This window comes from Chlorocebus sabaeus, chromosome 18 (genome assembly GCF_047675955.1).
Source record: "Chlorocebus sabaeus isolate Y175 chromosome 18, mChlSab1.0.hap1, whole genome shotgun sequence".
NCBI classification, from domain to species: domain Eukaryota; kingdom Metazoa; phylum Chordata; class Mammalia; order Primates; family Cercopithecidae; genus Chlorocebus; species Chlorocebus sabaeus.
In genome coordinates, this window is record NC_132921.1 from 28,012,566 (window position 1) to 28,034,805 (window position 22,240).

Genomic DNA, 22,240 nt, shown 5'->3' on the forward strand with positions numbered 1-22,240 from the left:
CAAATTCCACAAGAACAGTCTTAGCGGAACGCGTCTTGAGGGGAAAACCTGTAACTCTGTGAAATGAATTAAGAGAACACAAAGCAGTTTCTCAGAAAGCTTCTTTTCCGCTTTTAACTGAAGGTGTATCTTTTTTCACCATAGCCCTGTATGGGCTTCCAAATATTACTTTGCAAATTCAACAAGAACAGTCTTAGCGAAAAGCTTCTTGAGGGGAAAGCTGCAACTCTGTGAGATGAATTAACAGAACAGAAAGCAGTTTCTCAGAAACGTTCTTTTCAGTTTTTAACTGAAGATATCTCCTTTTTCACCGTAGACATCTGTGGGCTTCCAAATCTCACTTTGCAAATTCCACAAGAACAGTCTTAGTGAACGGCTTTTTGAGGGGAAAACTGTAACTCTGTGAGACAAATTAACAGCACTCAAAACAGTTTCTCAGAAAGTTTCTTTAAACTTTTTATAAGAGGACGTTTCCTTTATCACCATAGACCTCTATGGGCTTCCAAATAACACTTTACAGATTCCACAAGAACAGTCTTAGTGGAAGCCTTATTGAGAGGAAAGCTGTAACTCTGTGAGATGAATTAACAGAACACAAAGCAGTTTCTCAGAAACCTTCTTTTCAGTTTTTATCTTAGGATAGTTCCTTTTTCACTATAGACCTCTATGGGCTTCCAAATATCACTTTGCAAATTACACAAGAACAGTCTTATCGAAAGGCTTCTTGAGGGTAAAGCTGTAGCTCTGTGAGATGAATTAAGAGAACACAAAACAGTTTCTCGGAAAGCTTCTTTTCCGGTTTTAACTGAAGATATATCCTTTTTCACCATTGACCTCTGTATCCTTCCAAATATCTCTTTGCATATTCCACAAGAACAGTCTTACCGAAAAACTTCTTGAAGGGAAAGCTGTAACTCTGTGACATGAATTAACAGAACACAAAGCAGTTTCTCAGAAAGCTTCTTTTCAATTTTTAACTGAAGATATTTCCTTTTTCACCATAGACCTCTCTGGGCTTCCAAATATCACTTTGCAAATTCCACAAAAACAGTCTTATGAACGGCTCTGTTGAGGGGATTTCGGTAACTCTGTGAGACGAATTAACACAACACAAAGCAGTTTCTCAGAAAGCTTCTTTCCAGCTTTTATCTGAGGACATTTCCTTTATAACCCAAGCCCTCTATGGGCTTCCAAATATCACTTTACAAATTCCACAATAACAGTCTTAGCGGAAGGCTTCTTGAGGGGAAAGCTCTAACTCTGTGAGATAAAGTAACAGAAAACAAAGGAGTTTCTCAGAAAGCTTCTTTTCCGCTTTTAACTGAAGATACATCCTTTTTCACCATAGCCCTCTATGGGATACCAAATATCACATTACATATTCCACAAGAACAGTCTTAGCGGAAGACTTCCAGAGCGGAAAGCTGTAATTCTGTGTGATGAATTAACAGAACACAAAGCAGTTTCTCAGACACCTTCTTTTCAGTTTTTATCTTCGGATAGTTCCTTTTTCACTATTGCCCTCTATGAGCTTCCAAATATCACTTTGCAATTTCCACAAGAACAGTCTTAGCTAAATGGTTCTTGAGGAAAAAGCTGTAACTCTGTGAGATGAATTAACAGAACACAAAGCAGTTTCTCAGAAAGCTTCTTTCCATTTTTTATCTGAGGACATTTCCTTCATCACCATATCCCTCTACGAGCTTCCAAATATCACTTTGTAAATTCCACAATAACTGTTTTAGTGAACGGTTTTTTGATGGGAAAGCTGTAACTCTCTGAGGTGAACTAACAGAACACCAAGCAGTTTCTCAGAAAGCTTCTTTCCAGTTTTTATCTGAGGGCATTTCCTTTATCACTATAGCACTCTATGGGCTTCCAAATATCACTTTACAAATTCCACAAGAACAGTCTTAGAGGAAGGCTTCTTGAAGGGAGAGCTGTAATTCTGTAAGATTTATTAACATAACACAAAGCAGTTTCTCAGAAACCTTCTTTTCAGTTTTTATATCAGGATATTTCCTTTTTCACTATAGCCCATTATGGACTTCCAAATATCACTTGGCAAATTCCAGAAGAACAGCCTTAGGTAAAGGCTTCTTTAGGGGAAATCTGTAACTCTGTGAGTAGAATTAAGAAAACACAAAACAGTTTCTCAAAAAGCTTCTATTCCGCTTTTAACTGAAGATATATGCTCTATCACCATAGCACTCTACGGGCTTCCAAATATCACTTTGCAAATTCCAAAAGAACAGTCTTAGCGAAAGACTTTTTGAGGGGAAAGCTGTAACTCTGTGTGATGAATTAACAGAACATAAAGTAGTTTCTTAGAAAACTTCTTTTCAGTTTTTAACTGAAGATATTTCCTTTTTCACCATACACCTCTAAGGGCTTCCAAATAACACTTTGCAAATTCCACAAGAACAGTCTTAGTGAACGGCTTGTTGAGGGGAAAGCTGTAACTCTGCGAGACGAACTAAAAGAACACAAAGCAGTTTCTCCGAAAGCTTCTTTCCAGTTTTTATTTGAGGACATTTCGTTTATCATCATAGTCCTCTATAGTCTTCCATATATCACTCTACAAATTCCACAAGAACAGTCTCAGAGAGAGGCTTCTTGAGGGGAAAGCTGTAACTCTGTGAGATGAATTAACAGAAGACAAAGCAGTTTCTCAGAAATCTTCCTTTCAGTTTTTATCGTAGAATGTTTCCTTTTTCACTGTACCCTCTATGGGCTTCCAAATATCACTTTAGAAATCCACAAGAACAGTCTTAGCGAAAGGATTCTTGAGAGGAAAACTGTAACTCTGTGAGACGAATTAACATAACACAAAGCAGTTTCTCAGAAACCTTCTTTTCAGTTTTTATCTTAAGGTATTTCCTTTTTCACCGTAGACCTCTATGGGCTTCCAAATATCACTTTGCAAATTACACAAGAACAGTCTTATCGAAAGGCTTCTTGAGGGTAAAGCTGTAGCTCTGTGAGATGAATTAAGAGAACACAAAACAGTTTCTCGGAAAGCTTCTTTTCCGGTTTTAACTGAAGATATATCCTTTTTCACCATAGACCTCTGTATCCTTCCAAATATCTCTTTGCATATTCCACAAGAACAGTCTTACCGAAAAACTTCTTGAAGGGAAAGCTGTAACTCTGTGACATGAATTAACAGAACACAAAGCAGTTTCTCAGAAAGCTTCTTTTCAATTTTTAACTGAAGATATTTCCTTTTTCACCATAGACCTCTCTGGGCTTCCAAATATCACTTTGCAAATTCCACAAAAACAGTCTTATGAACGGCTCTGTTGAGGGGATTTCGGTAACTCTGTGAGACGAATTAACACAACACAAAGCAGTTTCTCAGAAAGCTTCTTTCCAGCTTTTATCTGAGGACATTTCCTTTATAACCCTAGCCCTCTATGGGCTTCCAAATATCACTTTACAAATTCCACAATAACAGTCTTAGCGGAAGGCTTCTTGAGGGGAAAGCTCTAACTCTGTGAGATAAAGTAACAGAAAACAAAGGAGTTTCTCAGAAAGCTTCTTTTCCGCTTTTAACTGAAGATACATCCTTTTTCACCATAGCCCTCTATGGGATACCAAATATCACATTACATATTCCACAAGAACAGTCTTAGCGGAAGACTTCCAGAGCGGAAAGCTGTAATTCTGTGTGATGAATTAACAGAACACAAAGCAGTTTCTCAGACACCTTCTTTTCAGTTTTTATCTTCGGATAGTTCCTTTTTCACTATTGCCCTCTATGAGCTTCCAAATATCACTTTGCAATTTCCACAAGAACAGTCTTAGCTAAATGGTTCTTGAGGAAAAAGCTGTAACTCTGTGAGATGAATTAACAGAACACAAAGCAGTTTCTCAGAAAGCTTCTTTCCATTTTTTATCTGAGGACATTTCCTTCATCACCATATCCCTCTACGAGCTTCCAAATATCACTTTGTAAATTCCACAATAACTGTTTTAGTGAACGGTTTTTTGATGGGAAAGCTGTAACTCTCTGAGGTGAACTAACAGAACACCAAGCAGTTTCTCAGAAAGCTTCTTTCCAGTTTTTATCTGAGGGCATTTCCTTTATCACTATAGCACTCTATGGGCTTCCAAATATCACTTTACAAATTCCACAAGAACAGTCTTAGAGGAAGGCTTCTTGAAGGGAGAGCTGTAATTCTGTAAGATTTATTAACATAACACAAAGCAGTTTCTCAGAAACCTTCTTTTCAGTTTTTATATCAGGATATTTCCTTTTTCACTATAGCCCATTATGGACTTCCAAATATCACTTGGCAAATTCCAGAAGAACAGCCTTAGGTAAAGGCTTCTTTAGGGGAAATCTGTAACTCTGTGAGTAGAATTAAGAAAACACAAAACAGTTTCTCAAAAAGCTTCTATTCCGCTTTTAACTGAAGATATATGCTCTATCACCATAGCACTCTACGGGCTTCCAAATATCACTTTGCAAATTCCAAAAGAACAGTCTTAGCGAAAGACTTTTTGAGGGGAAAGCTGTAACTCTGTGTGATGAATTAACAGAACATAAAGTAGTTTCTTAGAAAACTTCTTTTCAGTTTTTAACTGAAGATATTTCCTTTTTCACCATACACCTCTAAGGGCTTCCAAATAACACTTTGCAAATTCCACAAGAACAGTCTTAGTGAACGGCTTGTTGAGGAGAAAGCTGTAACTCTGCGAGACGAACTAAAAGAACACAAAGCAGTTTCTCCGAAAGCTTCTTTCCAGTTTTTATTTGAGGACATTTCGTTTATCATCATAGTCCTCTATAGTCTTCCATATATCACTCTACAAATTCCACAAGAACAGTCTCAGAGAGAGGCTTCTTGAGGGGAAAGCTGTAACTCTGTGAGATGAATTAACAGAAGACAAAGCAGTTTCTCAGAAATCTTCCTTTCAGTTTTTATCGTAGAATGTTTCCTTTTTCACTGTACCCTCTATGGGCTTCCAAATATCACTTTAGAAATCCACAAGAACAGTCTTAGCGAAAGGATTCTTGAAAGGAAAACTGTAACTCTGTGAGACGAATTAACATAACACAAAGCAGTTTCTCAGAAACCTTCTTTTCAGTTTTTATCTTAAGGTATTTCCTTTTTCACCGTAGACCTCTATGGGCTTCAAAATATCACCTTGCAAATTCCACAAGAAAGTCTTAGCTAAAGGTTTCCTTAGTGGAAACCTGTAACTCTTTGAGATGAATTAACAGAACACAGAGCAGTTTCTCAGAAAGCTTCTTTTCAGTTTTTATCTTAGGACATTTCCTCTATCAACATAGACCTCTACCGGCTTGCAAATATCACTTTACAAATTCCACAAGAACAGTGTTAATGGAAGGCTTTTTCAAGGGAAAGCTGTAACTCTGTGAGATGAACTAAGAGAACACAAAGAAGTTTCTCAGAAAACTACTTTTCAGTTTTTATCTCAGGATATTTCCTTTTTCACTGTAGCCCTCTATGGGCTTCCAAATATCATTTTTCAAATTCCACAAGTACAGTTTAGTGGAAGACTTCTTGAGGGGAAATCTGTAACTCTGTGAGATGAATTAAGAGGACACAAAGCAGTTTCTCAGAAAGCTTCTTTTCCGCTTTTTACTGAAGATATATCCTTTTTCACCATAGCCCTCTATGTGATTCCAAATATCACTTTGCAAATTCGACAAGAATAGTCTTAGCGAATGTCTACTTGAGGGGAAAGCTGTAACTCTGTGGGATGAATTAACAAAACACAAAGCAGTTTCTCAGAAAGCTTCTTTTCCGCTCTTAACGGAAGATATATACTTTTTCACCATAGCCCTCTCTGGACATCCAAATATCACTTTGCAAATTCCACAAGAACAGACTTAACGAAAGGCTTCTTGAGGGGAAAGCTGTAACTCTGTGAGATGAATTACCAGAACACAAAGCAGTATCTCAGAAAGCTTGTTTTCAGTTTTCAACTGAATTTATTTCCTTCTTCACCATAGACCTCTAGGGGTTCCAAATAACACTTTGCAAATTCCACAAGAACAGTTTTAGCGAACGGCTTCTGGAGGGGAAATCTGTAACTCTGTGAGGTGAATTCACAGAACACAAAGCAGTTCCTCAGAAAACTTCTTTCCAGTTTTGTATCTGAGGATATTTTCTTTTTCACCATAGCCCAACATGGGCTTCCAAATATCACTTTGCAAATTCCACAAGAAGAGTCTTAGCGAAAGGCTTCTTGAGGGGAAAGCTGTAGCTCTGTGAGACGAATTAAGAGAACACAAATCAGTTTCTCAGAAAGCTTCTTTTCTGGTTTTAACTGAAAATATATCCTTTTTCACCATAGACCTCTGTATCCTTCCAAATATCACTTTACAAATTCCACAAGAACAGTCTTAGTGAAAGGCTTCTTTAGGGGAAAGCTGTAACTCTGTGAGATGAATTAACAGAACACAAAGCAGGTTCTCAGAAAGCTTCTTTTCCTCTTTTAACTGAAGATATTTCCTTTTACACCGTAGACCTCTAAGGGCTTCCAAATATCAACCTGCAAATTCCACAAGAACAATTGTATTGTACAGCTTTTTGAGGGAAAAGCTGTAACTCTGTGAGACAAATGAATAGAACACAAAGCACTTTCTCGGAAAGCTTCTTTCCAGCTTTTATCTGAGGACATTTCCTTTATCACCATAGCCCCCTATGGCCTTCCAAATATCACTTTACAAATTCCAGAAGAAGAGACTTAGCGGAAGGTTTCTTGATGGGAAAGCTGTAACTCTGTGAGATGAATTAAGAGAACACAAAGCAGTTTCTCAGAAACCTTCTTTTCAGTTTTTATCTTTCGATATATCCTTTTTCACTAAAGCCGTCTATGGGCTTCCAAATATCACTTTTCAAATTCCACAAGAGCAGTCTTAGTGAAAAGCTCCTTGAGGGGAAAGCTCTAACTCTGTGAGAAGAATTAAGAGAATACACAGCAGTTTCTCAGAAAGCTTCTTTTCTGCTATTAACTGAAAATATATCCTTTTTCACCATAGCTCTCTATGGGCTTCCAAATATCACTTTGCAAATTCCACAAGAACAGTCTTAGCGAAAGGCTTCTTGAGGTGAAAACTGTAACTCTGTGAGATGAATTAACAGAACAGAAAGCAGCTTCTCAGAAAGCTTCTTTTCAGTTTTTCACTGAAGATATTTCTTTTTTCACCATAGACCTCTATGGGCTTCCAAATATCACTTTGCAAATGCCACAAGAACAGTCTTAGTGAACGGCTTGTTGAGGGGAAAGCTGTAACTCTGTGAGACGAATTAACAGAACACAAAGCTGTTTCTCAGAAAGGCTCTTTCCAGTTTTTATCTGAGGACATTTCCTTTATCACCATAGCCATCTATGGGATTCCAAATATCACTTTACAAATTCCACAAGAACAGTTTTCGCGGAAGGCTTCTTCAGGGGAAAGCTGTAACTCTGTGAGATGAATTAAGAGAACACAAAACAGTTTCTCAGAAACCTTCTTTTCAGTTTTTATCTCAGGATATTTCCTTTTTCACTATAGCCATCTATGGGCTTCCAAATATCAGTTTTCAAATTCCACAAGCAGGGGGTTGAGCAAGATGGCCGAATAGGAACAGCTCCAGTCTCCAACTCCCAGCGCGAGCGACACAGAAGACCGGTGATTTCTGCATTTTCAACTGAGCCTCTGCTGCTGATACCCAGGTAAACAGGGTCTGGAGTGGACCTCAAGCAATCTCCAACAGACCTACGGCTGTGGGTCCTGATGGTTAGAAGGAAAACTATCAAACAGGAAGGACACCTACACCAAAACCCCATCAGTACATCACCATCATCAAAGACTAGAGGCAGATAAAGCCACAAAGATGGGGGAAAAGCAGGGCAGAAAAGCTGGAAATTCAAAAAATAAGAGCGCATCTCCCCCGGCAAAGGAGCGCAGCTCATCGCCAGCAACGATCAAAGCTGGACGGAGAATGACTTTGACGATATGAGAGAAGAAGGCTTCAGTCCATCAAATTTCTCAGAGCTAAAGGAGGAATTACGTACCCAACGCAAAGAAACTAAAAATCTTGAAAAAAATGTGGAAGAATTGATGGCTAGAGTAATTAATGCAGAGAGGGTCATAAACGAAATGAAAGAGATGAAAACCATGACACGAGAAATACGTGACAAATGCACAAGCTTCAGTAACCGACTCGATCAACTGGAAGAAAGAATGTCAGCGATTGAGGATCAAATGAATGAAATGAAGCGAGAAGAGAAACCAAAAGAAAAAAGAAGAAAAAGAAATGAACAAACCCTGCAAGAAGTATGGGATTATGTAAAAAGACCGAATCTACGTCTCATTGAGGTGCCTGAAAGTGAGGGGGAAAATGGAACCAAGTTGGAAAACACTCTTCAGGATATCATCCAGGAGAACTTCCCCAACCTAGTAGGGCAGGCCAACATTCAAATCCAGGAAATACAGAGAACACCACAAAGATACTCCTCGAGAAGAGCAACTCCAAGACACATAATTGCCAGATTCACCAAAGTTGAAATGAAGGAAAAAATCTTAACGGCAGCCTGAGAGAAAGGTCGGTTACCCACAAAGGGAAGCCCATCAGACTAACAGCAGATCTCTCGGCAGAAACTCTTCAAGCCAGAAGAGAGTGGGGGCCAATATTCAACATTCTTAAAGAAAAGAATTTTAAACCCAGAATTTCATATCCAGCCAAACTAAGTTTCATAAGTGAAGGAGAAATAAAATCCTTTACAGATGAGCAAATGCTTAGAGATTTTGTCACCACTAGGCCTGCCTTACAAGAGACCCTGAAGGAAGCACTAAACATGGAAAGGAACAACCGGTACCAGCCATTGCAAAAACATGCCAAAATGTAAAGACCATCAAGGCTACGAAGAAACTGCATCAACTAACGAGCAAAATAACCAGTTAATATCATAATGGCAGGATCAAGTTCACACATAACAATCTTAACCTTAAATGTAAATGGACTAAATGCTCCAATTAAAAGACACAGACTGGCAAACTGGATAAAGAGTCAAGATCCATCAGTCTGCTGTATTCAGGAGACCCATCTCACACGTAGAGACATACATAGGCTCAAAATAAAGGGATGGAGGAAGATTTACCAAGCAAATGGAGAACAAAAAAAAGCGAGGGTTGCAATCTTAGTCTCTGATAAAACAGACTTTAAACCATCAAAGATCAAAAGAGACAAAGAAGGCCATTACATAATGGTAAAGGGATCAATTCAACAGGAAGAGCTAACTATCCTAAATATATATGCACCCAATACAGGAGCACCCAGATTCATAAAGCAAGTCCTTAGAGACTTACAAAGAGACTTAGACTCCCATACAATAATAATGGGAGACTTCAACACTCCACTGTCAACATTAGACAGATCAACGAGACAGAAAGTTAACAAGGATATCCAGGAATTGAACTCATCTCTGCAGCAAGCAGACCTAATAGACATCTATAGAACTCTCCACCCCAAATCAACAGAATATACATTCTTCTCAGCACCACATCGTACTTACTCCAAAATTGACCACGTAATTGGAAGTAAAGCACTCCTCAGCAAATGTACAAGAACAGGAATTATAACAAACTGTCTCTCAGACCACAGTGCCATCAAACTAGAACTCAGGACTAAGAAACTCAATCAAAACCGCTCAACTACATGGAAACTGAACAACCTGCTCCTGAATGACTACTGGGTACATAACGAAATGAAGGCAGAAATAAAGATGTTCTTTGAAACCAATGAGAACAAAGATACATCATACCAGAATCTCTGGGACACATTTAAAGCAGTGTGTAGAGGGAAATTTATAGCACTAAATGCCCACAAGAGAAAGCAGGAAAAATTTAAAATTGACACTCTAACATCGCAATTAAAAGAACTAGAGAAGCAAGAGCAAACACATTCGAAAGCTAGCAGAAGGCAAGAAATAACTAAGATCAGAGTAGAACTGAAGGAGATAGAGACACAAAAAACCCTCCAAAAAATCAATGAATCCAGGAGTTGGTTTTTTGAAAAGATCAACAAAATTGACAGACCACTAGCAAGACTGATAAAGAAGAAAAGAGAGAAGAATCAAATCGACGCAATTAAAAATGATAAAGGGGATATCACCACCAACACCACAGAAATACAAACTACCATCAGAGAATACTATAAACACCTCTACGCAAATAAACTGGAAAATCTAGAAGAAATGGATAATTTCCTGGACATTTACACTCTTCCAAGACTAAACCAGGAAGAAGTTGAATCCCTGAATAGACCAATAGCAGGCTCTGAAATTGAGGCAATAATTAATAGCCTACCAACCAAAAAAAGTCCAGGACCAGATGGATTCACAGCTGAATTCTACCAGAGGTACAAGGAGGAGTTGGTACCATTCCTTCTGAAACTATTCCAATCAATAGAAAAAGAGGGAATCCTCCCTAACTCATTTTATGAGGCCAACATCATCCTGATACCAAAGCCTGGGAGAGACACAACAAAAAAATAGAATTTTAGACCAATATCCCTGATGAACATGGATGCAAAAATCCTCAATAAAATACTGGCAAACCGGATTCAGCAACACATCAAAAAGCTGATCCACCATGATCAAGTGGGCTTCATCCCTGGGATGCAAGGCTGGTTCAACATTCACAAATCAATAAACATAATCCAGCATATAAACAGAACCAAAGACAAGAACCACATGATTATCTCAATAGATGCAGAAAAGGCTTTTGACAAAATTCAACAGCCCTTCATGCTAAAAACGCTCAATAAATTCGGTATTGATGGAACGTACCTCAAAATCATAAGAGCTATTTATGACAAACCGAGAGCCAATATCATACTGAATAGGCAAAAACTGGAAAAATTCCCTTTGAAAACTGGCACAAGACAGGGATGCCCTCTCTCACCACTCCTATTCAACATAGTGTTGGAAGTTCTGGCTAGGGCAATCAGGCAAGAGAAAGAAATCAAGGGGATTCAGTTAGGAAAAGAAGAAGTCAAATTGTCGCTGTTTGCAGATGACATGATTGTTTATTTAGAAAACCCCAATGTCTCAGCCCAAAATCTTCTTAAGCTGATAAGCAACTTCAGCAAAGTCTCAGGATACAAAATTAATGTGCAAAAATCACAAGCATTCTTATACACCAGTAACAGACAAACAGAGAGCCAAATCAGGAATGAACTTCCATTCACAATTGCTTCAAAGGGAATAAAATACCTAGGAATCCAACTTACAAGGGATGTAAAGGACCTCTTCAAGGAGAACTACAAACCACTGCTCAGTGAAATCAAAGAGGACACAAACAAATGGAAGAACATACCATGCTCATGGATAGGAAGAATCAATATCATGAAAATGGCCATACTGCCCAAGGTAATTTATAGATTCAATGCCATCCCCATCAAGCTACCAATGAGCTTCTTCACAGAATTGGAAAAAACTGCTTTAAAGTTCATATGGAACCAAAAAAGAGCCCGCATCTCCAAGACAATCCTACGTCAAAAGAACAAAGCTGGAGGCATCACGCTACCTGACTTCAAACTATACTACAAGGCTACAGTAACCAAAACAGCATGGTACTGGTATCAAAACAGAGATATAGACCAATGGAACAGAACAGAGTCCTCAGAAATAATACCACACATCTACAGCCATCTGATCTTTGACAAACCTGAGAGAAACAAGAAATGGGGAAACGATTCCCTATTTAATAAATGGTGCTGGGATAATTGGCTAGCCATAAGTAGAAAGCTGAAACTGGATCCTTTCCTTACTCCTTATACGAAAATTAATTCAAGATGGATTAGAGACTTAAATGTTAGACCTAATACCATAAAAATCCTAGAGGATAACCTAGGTAGTACCATTCAGGACATAGGCATGGCCAAAGACATCATGTCTAAAACACCAAAAGCAACAGCAGCAAAAGCCAAAATTGACAAATGGGATCTCATTAAACTAAAGAGCTTCTGCACAGTAAAAGAAATTACCATCAGAGTGAACAGGCAACCTACAGAATGGGAGAAAATTTTTGCAATGTACTCATCTGACAAAGGGCTAATATCCAGAACCTACAAAGAACTCAAACAAATTTACAAGAAAAAAACAAACAACCCCATCAAAAATTGGGCAAAGGATATGAACTGACATTTCTCAAAAGAAGACATTCATACAGCCAACAGACACATGAAAAAATGCTCATCATCACTGGCCATCAGAGAAATGCAAATCAAAACCACAATGAGATACCATCTCACACCAGTTAGGATGGTGATCATTAAAAAGTCAGGAAACAACAGGTGCTGGAGAGGATGTGGAGAAACAGGAACACTTTTACACTGTTGGTGGGATTGTAAACTAGTTCAACCATTATGGAAAACAGTATGGCAATTCCTCAAGGACCTAGAACTAGATGTACCATATGACCCAGCCATCCCATTACTGGGTATATACCCAAAGGATTATCAATTATGCTGCTATAAAGACACATGTACACGTATGTTTATTGCAGCACTATTCACAATAGCAAAGACTTGGAATCAACCCAAATGTCCATCAGTGACAGATTGGATTAAGAAAATATGGCACATATACACCATGGAATACAATGCAGCCATAAAAAAGGATGAGTTTGTGTCCTTTGTAGGGACATGGATGCAGCTGGAAACCATCATTCTTAGCAAAGTATCACAAGAACAGAAAACCAAACACCGCATGTTCTCACTCATAGGTGGGAACTGAACAATGAGATCACTTGGACTCGGGAAGGGGAACATCACACACCGAGGCCTATCATGGGGAGGGGGGAGTGGGGAGGGATTGCATTGGGAGTTATACCTGATGTAAATGACGAGATGATGGGTGCAGCACACCAACATGGCACAAGTATACATATGTAACAAACCTGCACGTTATGCACATGTACCCTACAACTTAAAGTATAATAATAATAAATAAATTAAAAAAAAAAAAAACAAATTCCACAAGTACAGTCTTAGCGAAAGGCTTCTTTGGGGAAAGCTGTAACTCTGTGAGATGAATTAAGAGAACACAAAGCATTTTCTCAGAAAGCTATTTTTCTGCTTTTAACTGAAGATATATCCTTTTTCACCATAGCCCTCTATGGGCTTCCAAATATCAGTTTGCAAATTCCACAAGAACAGTCTTAGTGAAAGGCTTCTTGAGGGGAAGGCTGTAACTCTGTGAGACGAATTAACAGGACACAATGCAGTTTCTCAGAAACCTTCTTTTCAGTTTTTGTCTTAGTATAGTGCTATTTTCACTATAGCGCTCTATTGGCTTCCAAGTATCTGTTTGCAAATTCCACAAGAAAAGTCTTAGTGAAAGGCTTCTTGAGGGGAAATCTGTAACTCTGTGAGATGAATTAAGAGAACACAAAGCATTTTCTCAGAAAGCTTCTTTTCCGCTTTTAATTGAAGATATATCCTTTTTCACCATAGCCATTTATGGGCTTCCAAGTATCACTTAGCAAGTTCAACAAGAACAGTCTTAGCGAAAGCCTTCTTTAGGCGAAAGCTGTAACTCTGAGAGATGAATTAACAGAACACAGAGCAGTTTCTCAGAATGCTTCTTTTCAGTTTTTAACTGAAGATATTTCCTTTTCACCATAGACTTCTATGGGCTTCCAAATATCACTTTCCAAATTCCACAAGAACAGTCTTAGTGAACGGCTTGTTGAGGGGAAAGCTGAAACTCTGTGAGATGAATTAACAGAACACAGAGCAGTCTCTCAGAAACCTTCTTTTCAGTTTTTATCTTTCGATATTTCCTTTTTCACAAAAGCCGTCTATGGGCTTCCAAATATCACTTTGCAAATTCCACAAGAGCAGTCTTAGCAAAAGGCTTCTTGAGGAGAAAGCTCTAACTCTGTGAGAAGAATTAAGAGAACACACAGCAGTTTCTCAGAAAGCTTCTTTTCAGTTTTTCACTGAAGATATTTCCTTTTTCATTATAAACATCTATGGGCTTCCAAATATCACTTTGCAAATTCCACAAGAACAGTCTTAGTGAATGGCTTGTTGAGGGGAAAGCTGTAACTCTGTGAGACGAATTAACAGAACACAAAGCTGTTTCTCAGAAAGCCTCTTTCCGGTTTTTATTTGAGGACATTTCCTTTATCACCATAGCCCTCTATGGGATTCCAAATATCACTTTACAAATTCCAGAAGAACAGTCTTAGTGGAAGTCTTCTTCAGGGGAAAACTGTAATTCTGTGAGATGAATTAACAGAACACAAAACAGTTTCTCTGAAACCTTCTTTTCAGTTTTTTCTCAGGATATTTCCTTTCTCACTATAGCCATCTATGGGCTTCCAAATATCACTTTTCAAATTCCACAGGTACAGACTTAGCGAAAGGCTTCTTGAGGGGAAAGCTGTAACTCTGTGAGATGAATTAAGAGAACACAAAGCATTTTCTCCGAAAGCTTCTTTTCTGCTTTTAACTGAAGATATATCCTTTCTCACCGTAGCCCTCTATGGGCTTCCATATATCACTTTGCAAATTCCACAAGAACAGTCTTAGGGAATGGTTTCTTGAGAGGAAAGTTGTAACTCTGTGAGATGAATTAACAGAACACAAAGCAGTTTCTCAGAAAGCTTCTTTTCAGTTTTTAACTGAAGATATTTCCTTTTTCACCATAGACCTCATTTTTATAGGAAAATAATTCCTTTGGCCCTACAGTCTTCAAAGGGATCCGAAATGTCAGTTCTCAGATTCCACAGAAATAAGGTTACCAAACAACTCCACGAAATACAGCTGCGACTCAGTGAATGGAAGTCACACATCATAAAGCAGTTTCTCAGAAAGCTTCTTTCCAGTTTTCATCTGAGGATATTTTCTTTTTCACTATAGGCCTCTATGGGCTTCCAAATATCCCTTTGCAAATTCCACAAGAAAAGTCTTAGCGAACAGCTTCTGGTGGAGAAAGCTATAACTGTGTGAGATGAATTCAGAGAACACAAAGCAGTTTCTCAGAAACATTCTTTCCATTTTTTATCTAGGATATTTCCTTTTTCACCATAGCCCTCCATGGACTTCCAAATATCACTTTGTAAATTCCACAAGAACACACTTAGCGAACGACTTCTAGAGTGGAAAGCTGTAACTCTGTGAGATGAATTCACAGATCCCAAAGAAGTTTCTCAGAAAGCTTCCTTCTCATTTTGATCAGCAGATATTTCCTTTGAGCCTATAGTCTTCAAAGGGATCCGAAATGTCAGTTCTCAGATTCCACAGAAATAAGGCTAGCAAACAGCTCCACGAAATACAGCTCTAACTCAGTGACTGGAAGTCACACATCACAAAGCATTTTCTCAGAAACCTTCTTTCCAGTTTTAATCTGAGGATTTTTTTTTTTTTTCATCTTAGGCCTCCATGGGCTTCCTAATATCCCTTCCAAATTCCACAAGAAAAGTCTTAGCGAACAGCTTCTGGAGGGGAAATCTGTAATTCTGTGAGATGTATTCACAGAAAACACAGCAGTTTCTCGGAAATCTTCTTTCCAGTGTTTATCTGAGGATATTTCCCTTTTCACCATTGCCCTCCATGCGTTTCCGAATATCCCTTTGCAAATTCCACAAGAACAGTCTTAGCGAAAGGCTTCTTGAGGGGAAAGCTGTAACTCTGTGAGATGAATTCACAGATCAAAAAGAAGTTTCTCAGAAAGCTTCTTTCTCTTTTTGTTCGGTGGATATTTCCTTTGGCCCTATAGTCTTCCAAGGGAACCGAAATATCAGTTCTCAGATTCCACAGAAATAAGGCTAGCAAACAGATCCACGAAATAGAGCTGCAACTCAGTGAGTGGAAATCACACATCACAAAGCAGTAGCTCAGAAAGCTTCTTTCCAGTTTTCATCTGAGCATATTTTCTTTTTCACCATAGGCCTCTCTGAGCTTCCGAATATCCCTTTGCATATTCCACAAGAACAGTCTTAGCAAAAGGCTTCTGGAGGGGAAAGCTGTAACTCAGTGAGATGAATTCACAGAACACAAAGCAGTTTCTCAGAAAGCTTCTTTCCAGTTTTTATCTGAGGATATTTCCCTTTTCAGCATAACCCTCCATGGGCTTCCAAATATCACTTTGCAAATTCCACAAGAACAGTGTTAGCGAAAGGCTTCTTGAGGGGAACGCTGTAACTCTGTGAGATGAATTCACAGATCACAAAGAAGTTTCTCAGAATGCTTCTTTCTCATTTTGATCAGAGGATATTTCCTTTGGCCCTATAGACTTCAAAGGGATCCAAAATATCAGTTCTCAGATTCCACAGAAATAAGGCTAGCAAACAGCTTCACGAAATACAGCTGTAACTCAGTGAGTGGAAGTCAAACATCACAAAGCAGTTTCTCAGATAGCTTCTTTCCAGTTTTCATCTGAGGATATTTTCTTTTTCACCATAGGCCCCTATGGGCTTCCAAATATCCCTTTGCAAATTCCACAAGAACAGTCTTAGTGAAAGGCTTCTGTAGGGGAATGCTGTAACTCTGTGAGATGAATTCACAGAACACAAAGCAGTTTCTCAGAAAACTTCACTGTCATTTTAATTGGAGGATATTTCCCTTGGCCCTATAGTCTTCAAAGGGATCCGAAATATCAGTTCTCAGATTCCACTGAAATAAGTCTAGCAAACAGCTCCACGAAATGCAGCTGTAACTCAGTGAGTGGATGTCACATATCACAAAGCAGTTTCTCAGAAAGTTTCTTTCCAGTTTTCATCTGAGCATATTTTCTTTTTCACCATAGGCCTCTAAATGCTTCCAAATATCACTTTGCAAATTCCACAAAAATGTCTTAGCAAACGGCTTCTGGAGGGGAAATCTGTAACTCTGTGAAATGAATTCACAGAAAACAATGCAGCTTCTCAGATAGCTTCTTTGCAGTTTTTGTCTGATAATATTTCCTTTTCCATATTAGCCCTCCATGGGCTTCCAAATATCACTTTGTAAATTCCACAAGAAGAGTCTTAGTGAAGGGTTTCTTGAGGGGAAAGCTGTAATTCTGTGAGTTGGATTCACAGATCACAAAGAAGTTTCTCAGAAAGCTTCTCTCTCATTTTTATCAGAGGATATTTATTTGGCCCTATAGTCTTCAAAGGGATCCGAAATATCAGTTCTCAGATTCCACAGAAATAAGGCTACTAAACAGCTCCAGGAAATACAGTTGTAACTCAGTTAGTGGAAGTCACACGTCACAAAGCAGTTTCTCAGAACGTTTCCTTCCAGTTTTCATCTGAGGATATTTTCTTTTTCACCATAGGCCTCTAAGGGCTTCCAAATATCACTTTGCAAATTCCACAAGAACAGTCTTAGCAAACGGCTTCTGGAGGGGAAAGCTGTAACTCTGTGAGATGAATTCACAGAAAACAAAGCAGTTTCTCAGAAAACTTCTTTCCAGTTTTTGTTTGAGAATATTTCCTTTTCCACCATAGCCCTCCAAGGGCTTCCAAATATCACTTTGCAAATTCCACAAGAACAGTCTTAATGAAGGTCTTCTTGAGGAGAAAGCTGTAACTCTGTGAGATGAATTCACAGAACACAAAGCAGTTTCTCAGGAAGCTTCTTTCCAGTTTTTATCTGAGGATATTTCCCTTTTCACCATAGCCCTCCATGGGCTTCCAAATATCACTTTGCAAATTCCACAAGAACAGTCTTAGCAAAAAGCTTCTAGATCGTAAAGCTGTAACTCTGTGAGATGAATTCACAGATCACAAAGAACTTTCTCAGAAAGCTTCTTTCTCATTTTGATCGGAGGATATTTCCTTTGGGTCTATAGTCTTCCAAGGATCCGAAATATCAGTTCTCAGATTCCACAGAAATAAAGGTAGCAAACAGCTCCACGAAATACAGCTGTAACTCAGTGAGTGGAAGTCGCACATCACAAAGCATTTTCTCTGAAAGCTTCTTTCCAGTTTTCGTCTGTGTATATTTTCTGTTTCACCATAGGCCTCTAAGGGTTTCCAAATATCCCTTTGCAAATTCCACAAGAACAGTCTTTACGAAAGGCTTCTGGATGCGAAAGCTGTAACTCTGTGAGATGAATTCACAGAATGCAAAGCACATCCTCAGAAAGCTTCTTTCCAGTTTTTATCTGAGGATATTTCCCTTTTCACCATAGCCCTCTATGGGCTTCCAAATATTCCTTTGCAAATTACACAAGAACAGTCTTAGCGAAAGACTTCTTGAGGGGAAAGCTGTACCTCTGTGAGATGAATTCACAGATCACAAAGAAGTTTCTCAGAAAGCTTCTTTCTCATTTTGATTGGAGGATATTTCCTTTGGCCCTATAGTCATCAAAGAGATCCGAATTATCAGTTCTCAGATTCCACAGAAACAAGGCTAGGAAACAGCTCCACGAAATACAGCTGTAACTCAGTGAGTGGAAGTCACACATCACAAAGCAGTTTCTCAGAAAGCTTCTTTCCAGTTTTCATCTGAGGATATTTTCTTTTTCACCATAGGCGTCTATGGGTTTCCAAATATCCCTTTGTAAATTCCACAAGAACAGTCTTAGCGAACGGCTTCTGGAGGGGAGAGCTGTAAATCTGTGAGATGAGTTCACAGAACACAAAGCAGTTTCTCAGAAAGTTTCCTTCCAGTTTTTATCTGAGGATTTTTCCCTTTCCACCATAGCCCTACATGGGATTCCAAATATCACTTTGCAAAATCCATAAGAACAGACTTAGCGAAGGGCTTCTTGAGGGGAAAGCTGTAACTCTGTGAGATGAATTCACTGATCACAAATGAGTTTCTCATAAAACTTCTTTCTCATTTTTATCAGAGGATATTTCCTTTGACCCTATATTCTGCAAAGGGATCCGAAATATCAGTTCCCAGATTCCACAGCAATAATGCTAGCAAACAGCTTCAGGAAAAACAGCTGTAACTCAGTGAGTGGAAGTAACACATTACAAGGCGGTTTTTCAGAAAGCTTCTTTCCAGTTTTCATCTGAGGATATTTTCTTTTTCACCATAGGCCTTTATGGGCTTCCAAATATCCCTTTGCAAATTCCACCAGAACAGTCTGTGCGAACAGCTTCTGGAAGGGAAAGCTGTAACTCTGTGAAATGAATTCACAGAACACACAGCACTTTCTCTGAAAGCTTCTTTCCAGTTTTTATCTGAGGATATTTCCCTTTCCACCATAACCCTCTATGGGCTTTAAAATATCACTTTACAAATTCCACAAGAATAGTCTTAGTGAAAGGCTTCTTGAGGGGAAAGCTGTAACTCTGTGAGATGAACTCACAGGTCACAAAGCAGTTTCTCAGAAAGCTTCTTTCTCATTTTGATCGGAGGATATTTCCTTTGGCCCTATAGTCTTCAAAGGGATCCGAAATATCAATTCTCAGATTCCACAGATATAAAGGTAGCAAACAGCTCCAGGAAATACAGCTGTAACTCAGTTAGTGGAAGTGACACATCACAAAGCAGTTTCTCAGAAAGCTTCCTTCCAGTTTTCATCTGAGGATATTTTCTTTTACACCATAGGCATCTATGAGCTTCCAAATATCCTTTTGCAAATTCCACAAGAACAGTCTTAGCGAACGGCTTCTGGAGGGGAAAGCTAAAATTGTGTGAGATGAATTCTCAAAACACAAAGCAGTTTCTTAGAAAGCTTGTTTCTAGTTTTTATCTGTGGATATTTCCCTTTCCACCATAGCCCTCCAAGGGCTTCCAAATATCACTTTGCAAATTCCAAAAGAACAGTCTTAGCGAAAGGTTTCCTGAGGGGAAAGCTGTAACTCTGTGAGATGAATTCACAGATCACAATGAAATATCTCAGAAAGATTCTTCCTCATTTTGATTGGAGGATATTTCCTTTGGCCCTATAGTCTTCAAAGGGATCCGAAATATCAGTTCTCAGATTCCACAGAAATAAGGCTAGCAAAGAGATCCACGAAATACAGCTGTAACTCAGTGAATGGAAGTCACACATCATAAAGCAGTTTCTCAAAAAGCTTCCTTCCAGTTTTCATCTGAGGATATTTTCTTTTTCACCATAGGCCTCCATGGGTCTCCAAATATCACTTTGCAAATTCCACAAGAACAGTCTTAGCGAACGGCTTCTGGAATGGAAAGTTCTAACTCTGTGGAGTGAATTCACAGCACATGAAGCAGATTCTCAGAACGCTTCTTTCCAGTATTTATCTGAGAATATTTCCCTTTCCACCATAGCCCTCCAAGGGCTTCCAGATATCACTGTGCAAATTCCACAAGAACACTCTTAGCAAAAGGTTTCTTGAGGGGAAAGGTGTAACTCTGTGAGATAAATTCACAGATCACAAAGATGTTTCCAGAAAACTTCTTTCTCATTTTGATCGGAGGATGTTTCCATTGGCCCTATAGTCTTCAAAGGGATCCGAAATATCAGTTCTCAGATTCCACAGAAATAAGGCTAGCAAACAGCTCCACGAGTGAGTGGAGCTCCACGAGTGAGTGGAGTAACTCAATGAGTGGAAAACACACCGCAAAGCAGTTTTTCAGAAAGCTTCTTTCCAGTTTTCATCTGAGGATATTTTCTTTATCACCATAGCCCTCTATGGGCTTCCAAATATCACTTTGCATATTCCACAAGAACAGTCTTAGCGAACGGCTTCTTGTGGGGAAAGTTGAAACTCTGTGAGATGAACTAACAGAACACTAAGCAGTTTCTCAGAAAGCTTCTTTCCAGTTTGTTATCTGAGGATATTTTCCTTTTCACCATAGGCATCCATGGGCTTCCAAATATCTCTTCGCAAATTCCACAAGCGCAGACTTAGCAAACGGCTTCTGGAGGCGAAAGATGTAACTCTGTGAGATGAATTCACAGAACACTAAACAGTTTCTCAGAAAACTTTTTTCCAGTTTTTATCTGAGGTATTTTCTTTTTCACTATAGCCCTCCATGGGCTTCCAAATATCACTTTGCAAATTCCACAAAAACAGTCTTAGCGAAAGGCTTCTTGAGAGAAAACTGTAACTCTTTGAGATGAATTCACAGAACAGAAAGAAGTTTCTCAGAAAGCTTCTTTCTCATTTTTATAGTAGGATATTTCCTATGGCCCTATAGGCTTCAATTAAATTCAAAATATCATTTCTAAGTTTCAACAGAAGTAAAGCTAGGAAAGAGCTCCACGAAATACAGACGTAACTCAATGAGTGGAAGTCACAAATCAGAAAGCAGTTTCTCAGAACACTTCTTTCCAGTTTTTATCTGATGATATTTTATTTTTCACCATAGCCCTCTATGGGCTTCCAAATACGACTTCGCAAATTCCAAAAGAACCGACTTAGCGAACGGCTTCTTGAGAGGAAAGCTGTAACTCTGTGAGGAGAATTAAAAGAACACAAAGCAGTTTCTCAGAAAGCTTCTTTCCACTTTTTATCTGAGGATATTTTCTTTTTCACCATAGCCCTCCATGGGCTTCCAAATATCACTTTGCAAATTCCACAAGAACAGTCTTAGCAAACGGCTTCTTGAGGGGAAATCTGTAACTCTGTAAGATGAATTCACAGACCACAAAGCAGTTTCTCAGAAAGCTTCTTTCCAGTTTTCATTTGAGGATATTTTCTTTTTCACCATAGACCTCTATGGGCTTCCAAATATCCCTTTGCAAATTCCACAAAAACAGTCTTGGCGAACGGCTTCTGGAGCCAAAAGCTGTAACTCTGTGAGGTGAACTCACAGAACACAAAGCAGTTTCTCAGAAAGATTCTTTCCAGTTTTTATCTGAGGATATTTCTCTTTTCACCATAGCCCTCCATGGGCTTCCAAATATCACTTTGCAAATTCCACAAGAACAGTCTTGGCGAACGACTTGTGGAGGGGAAAGCTGTAACTCTGTGAGATCAATTGAGAGAACACTAAGCAGTATCTCTCAAAGTTTCTTTCCAGTTTTTATCTCAGGTTGTTTTCTTTTTCACCATAGCCCTCCTTAGACTTCCAAATATCACTTTGCAAATTCCATAAGAACAGTCTTAGCCAAAAGCTCCTTGAGTGGAAAGCTGTAACTCTGTGAGATGAATTCACAGACACAAAGAAGTTTCTCAGAATGCCTCTTTGTCATTTTAATCGGAGGATATATTCTTTGACTCTATAGCCGTCAAAGGGATCCGAAATATCTATTCTCAGTTTCCCCGGAAATAAGGCTAGTAAACAGCTCTACAAAATACGACTGCAACTAACTGAGTGGAAATCACACATCATAAAGCAGTTTCTCAGAA